This window comes from Triticum aestivum, chromosome 2A (assembly GCF_018294505.1).
Source record: "Triticum aestivum cultivar Chinese Spring chromosome 2A, IWGSC CS RefSeq v2.1, whole genome shotgun sequence".
NCBI lineage: Eukaryota > Viridiplantae > Streptophyta > Magnoliopsida > Poales > Poaceae > Triticum > Triticum aestivum.
In genome coordinates, this window is record NC_057797.1 from 26661336 (window position 1) to 26676427 (window position 15092).

General features: G+C 43.1%; 1 pseudogene; it reads left to right on the top strand.

Moving 5' to 3' along the window:
- Positions 1-6302: 6302 nt before the first annotated feature.
- The window catches only part of LOC123191397 (uncharacterized), a 59140-nt pseudogene continuing 50350 nt past the window's right edge, over positions 6303-15092 (top strand).

The window sequence follows — 15092 nt, forward strand, 5'->3', positions numbered from 1 at the left end:
CCCCCACCACTGCAGCTCCTCCATAGCCGACGCCTCCGCGACCTCGCCGTCACCGACAGCCTTCCCGCATCGGCCCCTGCCCTGCGCCGCCTCTACCTCAGTCCGGGCACGGGGTGCAGGACGACAACCGCGACCGCCGGCCTCCCCACGACCAACCGAGGCGCCCAGGAGGCCTCCCCGATGACCAATCGAGCCATCCCTTCGACGCTGCCGCCGGCAACCCCAACCCTGACCCCAACCCCTCCGATGACCGGCCGCGCCGCCCAGGTACCTCTCCTCCTTCCTCCTTCCTCCCTCTCCTCCTTCCCCATGGAGAAAATGATATAGCTCCTCCTACAACATGTATAGATCAATCAATTCAGTTCTAGTGCTGCTGGACTTTTGCACCATACAAAAATGTACTAGTTGAAAATCTTTACTTGAGAGAGCTTCATAAGTAGAAGGTTCCAAAGAATAAAAACCAGTACTAGCACACTAGCACAGTAGTATTGCCACCTCCCAGTAAACAGCAGGGTCTCTGATCAGCAATGTAGTTAATTAGTCAGGGCCTGAAAGCCTGCAAATGCATGTACACACAGGTAGGGAATGTAAGATGAAGCATGTACTTTACCAACTAATCTAATGGGCTAGCACAAAGTGAAAACCAAAACAATAGTTAATCAAGCAGAGGTAGATTAGATTAGATGGCAAAAAGCACAAATGTCCCTGCCTATCCATTTTTTTCTCAAGTTGAGCTGGTAAGTTTCAGATGTTCAATGATGCTATAGGAAAAAATTGGATGAAGAAAGATGTGTGTGGCTGCCTGAGAGAAGTATTTGCACAAACAAATTATAATTAATGTGTTGATGAAATTTTGGGTTTTCAAATTAGAACCAAAAATTTCAGTTAACACTCATTTTTCAGTTAACTCCTCACAGTTCAGATCATATTTTGATTGTCAATAATAGTGGACTTTTAAGGCTTTCTTAGAGGCAATACTAGTGGATTTTAGGCTTTTTTACATTTAATAATAGTGGAATTTTAGGCTTTTTTGGAGGAGTGTGTTTCATGCCGGCCTACAGTGATGAATTAGTCAGAGGATTGTGCCTTAGGATTGTGCCAAAGCTACACATTGTATCTATTTGCTTGTCCTTCAAATAGGGGCAAGACTGTTATAGAAAAATTACTTGCAAGCATATTGTGATTTACTTGCAAGCATATTGTGCCTTAGTTATAGAAAAATTACTTGCAAGCATGTGGTGACCCACACTCTGTTGGTTCACACTCATTGAGTTCGCTCGTGAAGGGCCGCTGCTGCTTGAGGCCCTTGAGAGGCCCTTCGTGTCGTGATGATTTTGCAGGTACCCCGCGAGGCCCTTGAGTTTGCCGGAATGTCGATTAACTTCCGTTCTGGCAAATTCGGGTACTCCATATGTCCTATTTTTAGCAAAGGTCATGCTAAAATTTTCCGTGAATTTTAGCATGACTTTGCTAAAAATCGGACATATGGGGTACTTGCTACTAATGCATGGCCCGGGGTATCTTAGTACTTAATTAAGTAGGAGCAACTGCCCCTTTATTCTTGCTGTATTGAATAATAGGTGGCAATAGAGCCAAGTGATTAGGCCCAACCTAGGGTGCCTCGGCATCGATAAACCCTAAATGATGAAAACTTAACTTGGCTGCCCCGGATGCCTCGGTGTCGATGAGAACCTAAATGATGTACGCTTAGGCTTTTAGGGTGCCTCGGTGTCGACAAACCCTAAGTGATGAAAGCTTAGGCTTTTAGGGTGCCTCGGTGTCGACAAACCCTAAATGATGAGACCATGATCTTGTTCCTTGACAATAACCAACTTTTTGACCAATTTTTTTTTCCTATTTAGAGCGAAACATGGCCCACAACGATGAGGCCGGTGGTTCGGGCGGCAAGCAATTCTGGGAGTTGTCCCAGGATATGTCGTCATCATCATCGGACGACGAAAGTCTCCCGGCGGAGTGCGACTGGTGCCACGACGATCAAGGTCTATGCGACATGCCTCACCTAGACGATGATCGGCGCTTCAACATTAAGCTCGAGGAGACCTTCAAAGTTGAAACGGTACACAATGACGACAAGTGTTATTTTCATAATTAAGCATGACTTCAACTATTTCAACGTGTAATTTTCATCTTTTACAATTCAAGTATAGCTTATCCCATTCCATGCAAGACGCTATGTCTTGGAGAGGATGGATTTTGAAGACCATGAAATTTCTGAAACAAAGAAAATTCACCTAAGGACTCATCACGATGTTGACTTTGAAGTAAATCTATATAATTCTGAGAGCGTAACCCATTTTGGTTGCAAAAATTGGGAAGCATTTTGCAAGATGTATGGTTTTGATGAGGGTATGCTTATCACCATGGATCTTGGTAATCCTAACATCAACCAAGAAAATATGGACATTTGGGTCCTTGTTGATACGCCTCCAGTTCTACCGCTACGTGAGTTTCTCAAACATAGTTATTAGCTAATTTATACTGTTTATTTCAAAATAGTGGACAGCTTATTTCCATTGACAGCTTATTTTTATTGTTCAAATAATGTGCGGGAGATGGTAGACAAAACCCAGTACACCGATGGCTCCGAATTAACAACTTACAAGGAGAAAAATCATTAGGTCGGATTTTGTACTGACATTGAGAATTACAATATCTACAATCAAACTCCTCAACATTATGGTAAATACGTGCCACTAGTGCATGTGTTCAACTACGGTAACTACCATGGAGATACCCTGGTAAGATTTTTACTATTACGACATCCGTGCATCTTTTGCATACTTGTAAAACTAGTACATCATTGCTAACTATGAAGTTATTACTATGTTTTTCAACAGATAATCCCAGAGAATTGTGTGCCTCATATGATGTATCTGAAAGGTAGTGTTAATGTTTTGAACATACAGCTAGGTCGTCCTACGAATCTCAACTGTCCATACGAGATTTCTAAAAGAAGCGGAGACATGAAAATCAAAGGATGGGAAAAATGTATGGACAGTCGTAAGGAGCTTCTTGAAAGCAAAAGGAAGCGAAGCGCAAGAATTGGAGACAGGATGTTCTCCATTCTCCATAATGGAGAGTCAGGGTCTATATTGTTTTATGCTATTTTAGCTTAAATAGGGTATTTAGGTCCTGCCTAATACTGATGATCATGTGCTAAGAACAATTAAGTAGGGTTGGTTCGAAGACTATCAAGATGATGATCGTATGACTTGTTATGAATAACGAGTAGAAGTTGTATGATGATGATTAGTAGGACTTGTTAGGATTAGTATTACTTCCGACAAACTCGATACTCGCGGTCTTGAGAGTAGTAATGTTTTATCTTTGTTCGGTCTTTTGAATTCGGAGACTAATATTATGAATTGTATTCAGAGACTAATCTTCTATTGTATTCGATGAATCTGATGTTGCTGTGTGCTGCTGTCTATATTCTGTCTAATAATATATTTTATATTCTGTCTAATAATATATTTTGTAACCTGCGCAAAAATCAGAAAAGGAAAAAAAACCAAATATTCATACTAATGGCGCATCATCACCAGGTGCGCCATTAGTATGCCAAAGGATACTAATGGCGCATCAACAGAGAATGCGCCATTAGTATGACAAAGCCATGCTTACGTATGCCCCCCCGGGAGGCACACTAATGGCGCATGCTGTTACATACTAATGGCGCACTAGTTGGTGCGCCATTAGTATACCAGATACTAATGGCGCACCTGTAGTAAGATATACTAATGGCGTGCTACTAATGGCGCACTGGTAATGCGCCATTAGTAGGCAAAACCAGTGCGCCATTAGTAGGCCTTTTCCTAGTAATGAAGGACCAGTCTACATGGCTTACCCTATAGCGCAACAGGGGTCTGTGGTCGCTCAACCAACTTCGCGGTATATACGAAATGTGAATTGCTATAAAAACCAATAACAGAAAAATATAATTTATTTAAAAGCAAAGAATGTCGTGGCAAATCGTGCATTACCCTCTAATGCATTTATAATGGTGTCACTAGGTAGTGGGACATACCTAGCCAATCAACTGGTACCAACTCACGGGTTAATCTTCTCATATATAACCTAGTATTCCTGTCTATTCACATAAATTCCCTAATATCTGATTTTTAAATTTTAATAGGATAGTGAAATCAAGAAATAACACTTCAGTAAATCTAATTTTTTTCATTTCCACAATAAAAATAATTGAAGGACTCCAAAAGTTGAAATACTTAAAAATCAAACAGTAAGAAACAAGCAAAATAAAAAATAATCAAACGCATAAAAATATTGGAGACATCAAACAATTAGGAGAGTACAATACTAATCTGGATTAGAGCACTTAGACCCATAAAAACCATTTAATTCCCAAAAATTGCCCATTCATCTCAACAAAATGAGAAATTATTTTTCTCCCAACCCCCTTTTAATACCTTTTTTTTCTTCTCTGGAGACACTTTTCTCTACTAACCAACACCACCTCCTACAACACTTCTTCGTCGCCTTTCAACAATAAAAACCCTTCTTCCCAACCAGTGCCTCCAGCAAGCCGTGTAGCCACCACCTTGTCTACCCCCTACCCACTTTGTTAGAGACGCCACACACTATCACCACCAAGCAAAAGTTGACACTTTTGCAATGTCCCATGGCTCTTCCATGTCTCCAGTGCAGTCGTTGGAACCATCTAGAGAGCCGGCGCTACCATCCTCGCGAGCTTCAAGCAGGGCCGGTCCAGAGATTTTTGGGGCCTAGGGCCAACCTAGAAGCTGGGGCTCCTTAATATATACCTATTGGGACATTTACATATACCACTATTATTTTTACCTCGATATGTAGCTATCTAAAAGATGCACATGCTTCTTATAATAGGGGGAAAATCGCATAAGGCAGCTATGCTTACCTTGGCCAACATCAACACATTTGGTGCCTCCATATGCATGTTCTTTTCTATAACATTTTTTTTGTCTTCTGATGAGGGATTAGAACCATGTTTCAAGCCCACTAGATAATGAGGACAGTGGTTGAAATTTTATTAATTATAAAAGATTTGTTGAACAGAGAAATCAACATATTACTTGATATCATCTGCAAACCCGAAACCTTGTTTTGTGGCCACTTTGATCCTCAAGATCTAAGTTGAAATCTTTTGGAGGGAAGGAACCGTCTGAATGCCCTTGATAATGATTACATTTTTATTCTAGAAAGGTTGTAAATCTCAATCGCAAAATCCATAGAGCCCTACAAAGAGAAGATCAAAAAGAAGCGAAAGACTAGGTGGATAAATACGTAGCTGTTAAAGACAAGATCAACTCATGCTCGTGGTTTCACGGATTATGCAGAAGCGAAAACAATCTGCCAATGAGACAATGACCTGCAGATGGCTGATGGTTGCACCTCGCGGCCTAGCGGATGCCGGATGGTTGATGGCCCGGTCGCCGGCATGGGCACACGGCTGCGGCGCAACACCAGGGTGCCGTGCGCAACAGCGACAATTAGCCAACGAACAAGAATCCCCAGTGGCCGAGCGATTGGCAGAGAGTCCAAGATGAAACAAACCAGTGAACGTTCAGATATTCGGAGTGATTAACGCGTGCGGCCGTGCGAGTGTCGACGCTTCTCCTATCGCTAGCAGCAATTGGGCCTAGCCCATCTCCAGCCCCTTGTGCTTGGTTTCCTCCTTTTATTTTTTCGCTACCTAATATTTTTGCTAGGCTATACTAACATAAATACCAGATCATGGCCCCACCTCCTGGCCTGGGCCTCGAGCCATCGCCCCTTCGACCATACACCAGGGTCGGCCTGGCTTCGAGCCATCTCCTTGGCCCATTCTAGCTGGCAAGCCGCCTCACTAGCCATGTCACTGCAGGCTCGAGCTCCTTCAGAACAAAGAATGGAATCCTCACATTCCGTCTTTTCGTTCCGTTGGGCACCACTCGTCCGAATGAGTGAGCGACATCAGAATAAAGACGACGACTACGGTTGCAACAATGGTTGATGGCAAGATCAAATCTCAGGCTTGACGCTTCCCCGTCGATGGGTGAGGTGCCGGTGATGACTTCATCAACCTTGATGCTTTAACTTCGGTCGTATTTTAAATAGACCTTGTATACGAATTCATGTATGTTTTTTTAGTATAGGCCCACAGACATCCTGTGCCGGAGTTCGGCCCAACTAAACATGAAGCCAAAAATAGGGCCCACCCCCATCATCCGCCTCCTCGGTCACAGACCCACTCCACTCTCCGCTTCACTCTCCACCCCCAAATACCCAAACCCTCACCGCCGACCATGGCTGGTCCCCGGCAGCCGCCGTTCACCAACGTGGACCCCGCGACGGAGGCCGATCTGCGGGGCAGGGGCCGTGACCCGCGTGAGGTGGACCGATCCACGGAGGAGCTACTCAGCAACATCAACACCGAGCTCATCCCTGACCTGCCCGCCTCCGACGGACATCATCTTGAACAACGCCCACCTCCGCCCCAAGGCGTCAGCTTTTCCCCCACGCCGCCGACTCGGTGGCCATCGTCACCGCCATCTCCACCATCCTCGAAGCGCACACGGGACCCATCCCCTACGCCCGTCTCACCAGCAGCCACATGAGCGCCTACCAGGCCCAGCTCGCGCGCTGGCTCCAGCTCCTGGCCACCAAGGGCGTCCAGGAGCTCGCCCTCGTCAACCGCCCGTGGCCGCTCGACGTGCCCCTTCGGGCCGTGCTCTTTGGCATCGCCAGCATCGGCTGCCTCTACATCGGCCTCTGGAAGTTCGAGGACGTGGCAAGGTTACTACCGCGCACCTCCTTCCACCACCTCCGTGAGCTTGGCATCTGCAGCGTAGTCATGGAGGACGGGGACATCGACTTTGTCGTCGCCGAGAGCCCCATCTTGGAGACCCTCAGGCCTCAATATCCATGGATGCAAAAAAGAGAAAAGGCACAAATAAAAAAATGAGAGAAAAAGAGAGAAGGGACAATGTTACTATCCTTTTACCACACTTGTGCTTCAAAGTAGCACCATGATCTTCATAGTAGAGAGTCTTTGATGTTATCACTTTCATATACTAGTGGGAATCTTTCATTATAGAACTTGGCTTGTATATTCCAATGATGGGCTTCCTCAAATTACCCTAGGTCTTCATGAGCAAGCAAGTTGGATGCACACGCACTTAGTTTCTTTTTGAGCTTTCATATACTTATAGCTCTAGTGCATCTGTTGCATGGCAATCCCTACTCACTCACATTGATATGTATTGATGGGCATCTCCATAGCCCGTTGATATGCCTAGTTGATGTGAGACTATCTTCTCCGTTTTTGTCTTCTCCACAACCACCACTCTATTCCACCTATAGTGCTATATCCATGGCTCACACTCATGTATTGCGTGAAGATTGAAAAAGTTTTGAGAATGTCAAAAGTATGAAACAATTGCTAGGCTTGTCATCGGGGTTGTGCATGATTTAAATATTTTGTATGGTGAAGATAGAGCATAGCCAGACTATATGATTTTGTAGGGATAACTTTCTTTAGCCATGTTATTTTGAGAAGACATAATTGCTTTGTTAGTATGCTTGAAGTATTATTATTTTCTATGTCAATATGAACTTTTGTCTTGAATCTTTTGGATCTGAATATTCATACCACAATTAAGAAGAATTACATTAAAATTATGCCAAGTAGCACTCCGCATCAAAAATTCTGTTTTTATCATTTACCTACTCAAGGACGAGCAGGAATTAAGCTTGGGGATGCTTGATACGTCTCCAACGTATCTATAATTTTTGATTGCTCCATGCTATATTATGTACTGTTTTGGACATTATTGGGCTTTATTATCCACTTTTATATTATTTTCGGGACTAACCTATTAACCGGAGGCCCAGCTCAGAATTGCTATTTTTTTGCCTGTTTTAGGGTTTCAAAGAAAAGGAATATCAAACAGAGTCCAAACGGAATGACACCTTCGGGAACGTGATTTTCTCATCGAATAAACTCAGGAGACTTGGACCCTACGTCAAGGCAAGTAACAGGAGGCCACGAGGTAGGGGGGAGCGCCCTACCCTACCAGGCGCGCCCCCACCCTCGTGGGCCCCCTGTTGCTCCACCGACATACTTCTTCCTCATATATATATATATATATATATATATATCCACGTACCCCCAAACGATCAGATACAGAGCCAAAACCCTTATTCCACCGCCGTAACTTTCTGTATCCACGAGATCCCATCTTGGGGCCTATTCCAGAGCTCCGCCGTAGGGGGCATCGATCACGGAGGGCTTCTACATCAACACCATAGCCTCTCCGATGAAGTGTGAGTAGTTTACTTCAGACCTACGGGTCCATAGTTAGTAGCTAGATGTCTTCTTCTCTCTTTTTGGATCTCAATACAATGTTCTCCCCCTCTCTTGTGGAGATATATTCGATGTAATCTTATTTTTGCGGTGTGTTTGTTGAGACCGATGAATTGTGGGTTTATGATCAATTCTATCTATGAATAATATTTGAATCTTATCTGAACTCTTTTATGTATGATTGGTTATCTTTGCAAGTCTCTTCGAATTATCAGTTTGGTTTGGCCTACTAGATTGATCTTTCTTGCAATGGGAGAAGTGCTTAGCTTTGGGTTCAATCTTGCGGTGTCCTTTCCCCGTGACAGTAAGGGCAGCAAGGCACGTATTGTATTGTTGCCATCGAGGATAACAAGATGGGGTTTTCTTCATATTGCATGAGTTTATCCCTCTACATCATGTCACCTTGCTTAAGGCATTACTCTATTTTTTACTTAATACTCTAGATGCATGCTGGATAGCGGTTGATGAGTGGAGTAATAGTAGTAGATGCAGGCAGGAGTCGGTCTACTTGTCTCGGACGTGATGCCTATATACATGATCATACCTAGATATTTTCATAACTATGCTCAATTCTGTCAATTGCTCAAAAATAATTTGTTCACCCATCGTAGAATACTTATGTTCTCGAGAGAAGCCACTAGTGAAATCTATGGCCCTCGGGTCTATCATTATCATATCAATCTCTTACTACTTAGTTATTTACTTTGCCTTTATTTTACTTTGCATCTTTATCATAAAAATACCAAAAATATTATCTTATCATATCTATCGGATCTCACTCTCGTAAGTGGCCCTATAGGGATTGACAACCCCTATTTGCATTGGTTGCGAGGATTTATTTGTTTTGTGCAGGTGCGAGGGACTCGCGCGTAGCCTCCTACTGGATTGATACCTTGGTTCTCAAAAACTGAGGGAAATACTTACGCTACTTTGCTGCATTATCCCTTCTTCTTCGGGGAAAATGAACACAGTGCTAAAAGAGGTAGCGTCGCACCCCTTGTACCTATATATGTGCCTAGTGCACGATCAATGAGAATATCGATGCACACAATCCCTTTTATAGGAGAGACAAAAAATAGTAGCAGCCATCAGTGAGCTTGATCGCACCTAGCCAATCGCCCTGAAGGCTGCTAGTTATTATATATCGCACGTCGTATATAAGAACGGACATGAGCGTTCATATATGAAACTCTAGAGGAATATGAACAAACATGTTACGAAAAAAACACGTCTATTGGGCCGGCCCAGTTGCGACCGCAGTCAGCAATTCCGGGATTCAAGATGCCATGTCGACAATCCCTGTTTGGAAACTCTCTCAAGGTTCAAAATATACCGGGACCGGATAGTTCGATGTGTTGATTTCCGGGAGTGAAAGTTCAGGGTCGATTTAGATTTCTTCTACAAGATCAAGGTTTGTTTTCAACTTTTGCTTCTATGAGTCGTACACGAGCACCTGAACGGGTTGGTCGTCATCTGGGAGATGCACGAGTCTATCAGACAGTAGGCACACGAACCCAATGCTCTAGTTAGGCTGGCACCTGGCGTACCAAGACCTCCACTGCTCCGCCCCATCCTTGTCGCGCCACATGATACATTCTTGTCAACTCCTTTTGCGACCTTGAACCACAGGAGGCCAACTACATGGTGTCAAGATGGTGCACCAAGACCATTGCCCGATGGTGCCGGCCTTCTTCCTCGACAACAGCGCCTATGGACGGTCTACAACCTTGATGCCGGCGACCTTGCCGAGCTTGGAAATGGGCTCTGCAATTCTGGCAAAGCCTTTTCTCTCGGTTGTGATGTCTAGTGAGGCACAAAAGATCTTTTCTAGGAAGTTATAAATGTTGTATCTGGCGATGAATTCATATGTGAGTCTAATAAATAAATGCATTTCTATCCACATGTGAGACCAGTAATGAGCTTTCGTTATATTTTCTATCCACATATGGGACCATACAAATAAATAAATAAAGATCTTTTTCTATGTGCTTATAATTGCAATTCAAAATGTTATACACTATTTATCTTGCAAAATATGCACTATGACCGCTTAAGATTATCCAACGAATGATGGATGAGCTTTCGCTATATTTTCTCTGTCTTTTTAATCACGAATCACATAACAGCCACAAGACAATGACATCTGTGGACAATCTCTTAAGCCCCGGGGCATTGTGCTAGTATCTGAATAATTCCGTGACCGATGGAAGAAGGGATAATCATGCCTTGGTGTCCACCACTTGGGGTGTTGGCGCTGGCGCATATGACCATAGGCATCATATGAGAGATTTTGTATTTTTTTGCTACAAATATAAATTTTATGAGGGGTTTTATATTGCACTTTTAACTTGCATGTTGTTCCATGATGCGCTGTGGATGAAATTTAGCGACAGAAGTAATGGTTGATAGCATGCCAATGGTCGCAATGCCACGGTCCACCAACCAGCCAATCACATCAATGTCTGTGGAGAGCGCATGTGAGATCAACATGCGGATGTGGCCCATGCATTGAGGAAGGGGGGGGTGGAGAGCTGCATCTTGATGTTGATATATGAGGAGAAAAAAATGAGAAGTGTCGTACAAATGTTGCAAAGTGGATGAAGAAGGCAAATGTGGCAATGCATGAAGGAGGGAGTTCAGATACGAAAATGTTGCATCCAAGTATTTATGGAGTTCAATTTAGATCCAGTTATCCAGGATTGTTTGTAGTGAAACTGTTTAATTCATCAATGATTGGCTGATTCAACGTACATGTGTTGATAGAGGAGTATTCTTCCTCTTTACTATAGAATAGAATCTCATCATAAGTCGGGTACGAAGTTAAAGCTCCTTGTATAGGTCGCCTTTATAAGAATCGGGTTTATGGCGATAGCTGAATTGACTATAACTCATACTCCTGTTGATCTATGGTCGTGGAGAGTTAGGATTTTATCTTGTTGTGTAAGATGTAGAGAACACGCTCATACAGTAACTTGACATGAGATAATACACTAAAAAATATCACGGTTGAGAAATACATAGTGCACCAATGACAAAATTTCTTTTCCCCAACATATACTCCATTTATTCCCTTTTGTAAGATTTAGTAACACTCGGGCATTGTCCAATGACACATTCCTATAAATACCAAATGACACTATATAAAAACCATATATACGGAAATAACCTTTTGAGTTTACTCTTAACATAGTCAAATGTTTTAGACATCTGAAAGCTTCATGGAATATATATCATAATTCTTAATCCAATTTTCTCATACAATATATCATACATAGTATTACTTTACAAAGTATAGCAATGTATGTACATAAGATACATCTTCATACACAATTTAAGGGCACATATGAACTATACATAGGATATGGGGACCTTAGTTGTTTGAGAACTGTGCATATGCATGATTAGGTCGCATTTGGCTATCTTCCTATTTTGTTGGGTAAGAAGGCTCCATGGCAAGACCACACATGCCCTTCTTGTCTGCAATGTCTTTCTCCATTCTCAAGTACCCATCTTCGCCCCAAGTTGTGCCCCATGAATTCTTCATCAACCAATAGCTCGTGCCATCACTAGTCTTTCCATATCCAATGGCTGCAATTCCATGGTCCAAGTCAGTGCCGCAGGACCCAGTCATCACCCCACCAGAGTAGAATTGGAACGTCATGTCTCCTCCGTCCACAGCTACAGACACTGGTTGGTTTGCCACCGCCTTCATAAGGGCACCCTCGTTATTGGCAGGCACATCCTCAAAGCCGGTGATGGTTGCGGCACTGTTGGATCCAGCCTTGCACTTGCCGTCAGCTGCAGTATATGGGTAGCTTGACTCCATAGTAAGGCCTCCATTCTTGTACAAAAATGAGAGAAAAAGAGAGAAGGGACAATGTTACTATCCTTTTACCACACTTGTGCTTCAAAGTAGCACCATGATCTTCATAGTAGAGAGTCTTTGATGTTATCACTTTCATATACTAGTGGGAATCTTTCATTATAGAACTTGGCTTGTATATTCCAATGATGGGCTTCCTCAAATTACCCTAGGTCTTCATGAGCAAGCAAGTTGGATGCACACGCACTTAGTTTCTTTTTGAGCTTTCATATACTTATAGCTCTAGTGCATCTGTTGCATGGCAATCCCTACTCACTCACATTGATATGTATTGATGGGCATCTCCATAGCCCGTTGATATGCCTAGTTGATGTGAGACTATCTTCTCCGTTTTTGTCTTCTCCACAACCACCACTCTATTCCACCTGTAGTGCTATATGCATGGCTCACACTCATGTATTGCGTGAAGATTGAAAAAGTTTTGAGAATGTCAAAAGTATGAAACAATTGCTAGGCTTGTCATCGGGGTTGTGCATGATTTAAATATTTTGTATGGTGAAGATAGAGCATAGCCAGACTATATGATTTTGTAGGGATAACTTTCTTTAGCCATGTTATTTTGAGAAGACATAATTGCTTTGTTAGTATGCTTGAAGTATTATTATTTTCTATGTCAATATGAACTTTTGTCTTGAATCTTTTGGATCTGAATATTTATACCACAATTAAGAAGAATTACATTAAAATTATGCCAAGTAGCACTCCGCATCAAAAATTCTGTTTTTATCATTTACCTACTCGAGGACGAGCATGAATTAAGCTTGGGGATGCTTGATACGTCTCCAACGTATCTATAATTTTTGATTGCTCCATGCTATATTATGTACTGTTTTGGACATTATTAGGCTTTATGAAAAGGCGCTGCAGTCTTTTTATAAAATCAAGATACCGAAGAACCTTCACAGGGATTTTTAGCTGCTACTTCTGACCATGCTTATCGACCACCTCAATATACCGAGAGGAACCGCACTTCCTACAATACTTGTCATCCGCATACTCATGCCTAAACAAAAGGCAATTCTTTGGACAAACACGTATTTTCTCATAGTCCATGGAGAGCGCCTTCATGATTTTCTTCGTAGCGTACATGGTTTTCGGTAGTTCATGGCCCTCAGGCAGGCTATTAGCCCATACTCCCAGAAATGCTTCGAAGCAACCTCGGCTACAGCCATACTCAGCCTTGACTGCCATCAGTTGCGAGATGGCATCCAGGACAAACAGCTTGGCACCCTCATAGAGAGGTTTCTTTGACGAGGCCAAGATTTCCAGGAAGGCCTTTGCGGTTTCCTCCGGTTCCTCCGGTTCATTCGCTTAATGTGATGGAGGTGTCGGCTGTGCAGCAAAGACATCATCTAGCATGTCTCTAACCCCATCATCCTCATAACCAGCGACGCGTTGTCGTATCACATCCTCTCTACCACGGTCCTACTGGGCAAAGTTTATCGGCATATTAAAGTTGGGCATAAATCCATGCGTGCGAAGGTGCTTAGTTATCTCACTCTTATCTCTGCGGATACGTCTCTTACATCTGGCACACGGGCATTCTGGCACCATCCTCATTGGACTACGGAATATCTCTTTCAAAAACACATCAGTTTTCTCGACCCACTCTGTTGTTACTTGATTCCGACGGAAAAACCCACTATACATCAACTGATTATCTGCCATCTCTGCTTTATTGGAAGCCACACAACAAAATTAAGGATTCATTTAAATTACTCACATCAATATTTTATTTTTTACAAGGTTGACGAGAAACGACATTTAATCCACCTACATCTCTAATAGGTAAAGATGGGTCCTAATCCCACCCGAGAATGTGTAGATTGAGTACGTTGTCCATGCTCTACCCCACTCCGAGACAAAATTCCGGCAGCACCTCCCCGCTGTTCTCCAAATACACGTCTCAACAAAATGCCGAGAGAATGTGCATCCGGTGAACAACAGGGAGGTGCCACCGAAATCCTGTCTCGGAACGGGGTAGAGCATGAACAACGTACCCAATCTACACATCCTCGGGCTATCCGTGGAAAGCGCTGGACAATCCGAAAGAGCTGCGGTGATAAATATGCAATTGAATGCATATTTATCGATGCAACCCTTTCGGACGGGAGACCTAGGTTACGCGACTTGATGTGAAAATTTAATCTAGTGACATGATTAAAAGAACGTATGAGGTGGTGGATTTGTAGCTCACCCTCGGATGTAGATGATGTAGTCGATCAGTGAAGGGACAATCAAAGACCAAGAGCTCCAACGTCAATGATCACTCCACCGGAGGCAACACCAGAAATCCTCTAAATTCCACCAAATGAAAAAAATTAGGTCATCGCATCACATATAAAGCATCATCACACATCACATCATATCACAAACTTGTTTTAGCAAGACCAACTTGATGAAGTAACCACTCATCATATCCAAATTTTAACTTTCGTCTATCTATCTTCACAAAAAATTACTCTTCCCTCTCATCTCATCTTCACAATACATATATCTATAATATTGAGTACGTATCTAAAAACATAGTAAAACTACACAAATATCCATTCATCTCATCTATCTATCTCACATTGTGCACTTAATTTTTTTCAGATTTATACTCTCTTTCATTTCATTCATCTATCTAATCATCTATTAATATACATATATATATGCATTCATCTACAACATTACTACACAAAAAAGGTAAAAATAATCTTACCTACGGATGAGGGGGCGACCACCGGAGCAGGGGGCGGCCGGTCGGGGCAGGGGACGACCACCGGAGCGGCAGGGGGCGGTCGCCGGAGGGGCCGGCCGGTCGGACCAGCAGGGGGCCGGCCAGGCTAGGCCGTGGGCCGGCCG